Here is a 3,682-nt window from a genome sequence, read left to right on the forward strand (position 1 = left end):
TCATAATTTCATTCATTCACCCATTTCTCTATATAGCCAATCATTCACATTTTAGTGAGAGCTAGTCCCTTCCAGGCCTGATGCTGGGACATCAAAATGAATGAGTCATAGTGTCTGCAGCCCAGCAAGAAAGAAAGACTCACAAACTGACACAGGCAGTTAAATACTGAGATTGAAGGGGAACATAGAGTAGTCAGAGGCCAGATCCCAGAGGACATTGTAGTACTAAGGGGTCTTGGGTTACATATAGGAATTTTCTGTGTGCATGTGGCTCAAAGGAACAGCACATAGTGAAAACCAAAGGGGAGGAAAGTGCAGTGGGCTTGGATAACAGCTAAGGGCTCAGCGTGATTGAAGTGTATATGGGGTGTAGGGGGGAGGGAGGAGGACAGGGATGGAGAGGGGGTTTGGGAAGAGGTCAGACCATGATGAGATGGAGACTGGACACCATCCTGTGGGGCAGGAACAGTCAGGCAGACTTGGACTTTAGAACAACCAAGGGGGACCTGAGGGGAAGGGTAGGCATGGGAGACAGAGGCCCTGGGTTCATCCTGGTACACCCTCCAGTGTCTTGGGGGTCTTCCAGGGTCTCTTTTTTGCCATTCTCCCCCTTTTTATTGACAATTGTATTGAAATAATTGTAGGGTCACACATAAGTATAAAAAATGATTCAGAGTCCTTGTCTGGTGTGCTCATTTCTCCCTAATGGTCACGTTTTACAAAATGAGTCCTTTACCACGTCTGATTTGGAGGGTGGATATTATGATGGGGACCCCAGTATGTTGAAGGACAGATGCCCAAAGAGCTCTGGTGACTGCCTCCTTCCCCACCAGTTTTTGCTCTCCATGAGTCAAGAGGATTTCATAGGTACGTTATGCAATGAGTTTGGGAAAGAAGGGGCCTGTGTCTCAGGGCCACCACTGGAGGAAAGCCACCTGGGAGAACCATGGACTGGGAACACAAGCCTTGGACTTTGTGTCAGGGAGAAATAAACATACATAAAGGTTTCAAGTACACAAAAGAAGCAGAGCAGCCTTTCATCATAAAGCTTAAAAAAAGTATCAACATTTCCCCCGTCTTCTTTCATTTTCCACTCCCATCCCACTTTTCAAATTGTTTCCTGGAGTATTTTAAAGTAATTCCCAGACATCGCAAAGACAAACAAAACCCAAATCCAAACACTCTTTATTGTGCTAAGCCACCATGATGAGGGCCCTTTGGTCACAGCAGTTAGGTGGTCCTGGTAAAGGCTGTGGACACTCAGTACTGGCTGTGGGATAGAACATCACTGGCCTCTTTTTCTAGGCTATGCAGTGTGCAAAGGAATGTGTCTGAGCCCAGAGCAGCAAGGACGCCAAGCCTTTCCACTCTCGTAGAAGGAATTTTCTGTGTTCTTCCGGCCAAGCTGCACCCAGCCACACCCACCCACCCTACCGGCCCCTGCCTCCTGTTCTTCCCCCCTTGCAGGAGCAGCTGTCCAGAGGAGAATTGGGAACAGAGCGTCTTTCCGGCTGGGCTGGGCTGGGTGTGGCAAGGCGAGGCTGTGCTGGAACACAGCAGAGGTAGAAGGGATGCCTATTGGAAACCCAGAGCTTAGGGCAGGAGCTGAAGTCTGGGAGCAAAACTTCTGTGCCTTTCAGCTTGGCCTGTGTTCATGACTCTGAAGCTCAGAGGCCAGATGAAGCTTTGTGGTTAGAACCTCCAGCAGACTTGAATTTATTCAAAAAGTCATGATTGAGAGCACCGGGCCTGGTGCTAGAGAACGTCTAGTGGGCTGGAGCCTGGCTTAGCGTCCTCCTAGCTCTGTGACCTTGGCCACATTCCTTCAGCCTTCTGAGCTGTGGGTCCCCATATTGAAAGTTAGGATGGGAGTGCTCGCTTCGGCAGCACATATATTAAAATTGGAATGATACAGAGAAGATTAGCATGGCCCCTGCGCAAGGATGACACGCAAATTCGTGAAGCGTTCCATATTTAAAAAAAAAAAACAAAAAAAAACAAAAAGAAAGTTAGGATGGGAATGCCAACTTCACTGGCTGCTGCGGAAATCAGACTTGATGTATGGACGCTTGATGACTGATAGCTGTTGCCATTGGTCTCTTTATGAACAGTGACAAGTGCAGGAGCATGCGTGGGTACCAGGGAGTAGAACAGCCCCAGGATGCTGGGCCCCACCCTCTCAGGAGCTGTTTTCAGAGGAGGAATAGGGAATATAGGGAGCCAAAGGGCTTTCTCTGGGAGTGGTCAAGGCTAATATTGCGTGTCAGAGGGGAGAGGGTGGGTGGAATCCTGTAATTCAGGGGCTCTTTCCTGGAAGGGGCTGGGTCGGCAACACAATAATACTCCCTCCCTTGAAGAGGAGCCTTACAGCTGCCAGGAAAAAACGGCTGCACGGTTTCCCTTCAAGGAGGGGAGACCTTGTTCCTGTGGGGAAGAAGGGCAAGATGTGGGAGAAAACAGGAGCTCCCAGGCAGGTTCTCTAGCAGGGGAGGGATTGGGTTCAAAAGCCAGCTCTGCTGCTTGTGGGCTGTGTGACCTTGGGCAAGTCACTTCACCTCTCTGAGCTATAGTAACATCATGTTTTAAATGGGGATCATGATGTTCATCTCACAATGCTGTTCTGAGAAGAAAAGCTAATATGTCTAGAATCACTCAGCCAGGGGGCTGAAAATGAAACTCCCTTTCTTCTCTCCAGAGGCTTCTGAATAGTAAAGGCTCTGTTGCCTCTTCTTCACCTCTAAGGATGGGCTTGTCTGCTTCCAAAGCATCAAACACCCTTTCCATGGCTGTGCAGATGGCATGTGAAGCCACAGTGGTGCTCTTGCTGTGGCTGGGCATGGATTCTTAATATTCCCCTGTGCTGCACTTTGCCCCAGCCTTTCCCACGCTGGGAAAGGGCCGCTGTCCAATTGAAAGATGTTGACTATTATCTCCTCCTCAGCCCCCAAGTGCAACCCAGCAGGACATCCTGATGCTCCACCTTTGCCCTCCTGCAACCTGCTGCCACCGCCACAGCCAGCTCTTCACATTGCTGCCTCACCTTTTTCTTTTAACTTTTTATTTTGACATAAATCCTAGACTTAAAGAAAAATTGCCAGAATAGAACAAAGACTTTCCATATGCCCTTTGCTCTATTCCTCGCATTTACTTACCTCTCTGCACGTTTTTTTTCCTAAAACATTAGAGTAAGTTGTGGACCTGTGCTCCAGGACCCCTCGGTACTCCAGGGGGATTTTCCTGTGAACAGGGACACTCTCTCACATAAGCGCAGTACAATGACGGAACACAGTGCCCGTGGAGGAGGGCCGGCAGCTCGCTGCAGTGCCCTGCAGGCCTTGCTCACCCCTGCCTGCTGCCCCACACGGAAGTCTCGCTCACGCACTGTGTTCTGTTGCCCTGCACCTTTAATCTCCTTTACCTTGGACCGGTTCCTCCGTTTGTCTTCATCCGTCATGACCTTGGCATTTTTGAGAAGTACAGTCCAATTATTTTGTAGCATGTTCCTCAATTTGGGCTTGTCTGATATTTCCTCACACGGCGAGCTTTAAAACATAGAATCTGCTCACCCCGCTCTCAGCCCTGTAGTGGTTCTCCATCGTACCCACAGAAAATTCCAGCTGTCCCAGGGCCCCCACCATACAGTCTATCCCTCTGTCATCTCCATACCAGCACACTGACCTTT

At 49.3% G+C, this 3,682-nt stretch overlaps 1 non-coding gene across 1 annotated transcript; it reads left to right on the forward strand.

Moving 5' to 3' along the window:
* Positions 1-1,871: 1,871 nt before the first annotated feature.
* LOC128569480 (U6 spliceosomal RNA) lies at positions 1,872-1,978 on the forward strand. The gene has a single exon (XR_008375415.1). It is a non-coding gene; the product is annotated as a U6 spliceosomal RNA (small nuclear RNA).
* Positions 1,979-3,682: the final 1,704 nt, after the last annotated feature.

The sequence above is a fragment of the Nycticebus coucang genome, chromosome 17, assembly GCF_027406575.1.
Source record: "Nycticebus coucang isolate mNycCou1 chromosome 17, mNycCou1.pri, whole genome shotgun sequence".
Lineage (NCBI taxonomy): Eukaryota > Metazoa > Chordata > Mammalia > Primates > Lorisidae > Nycticebus > Nycticebus coucang.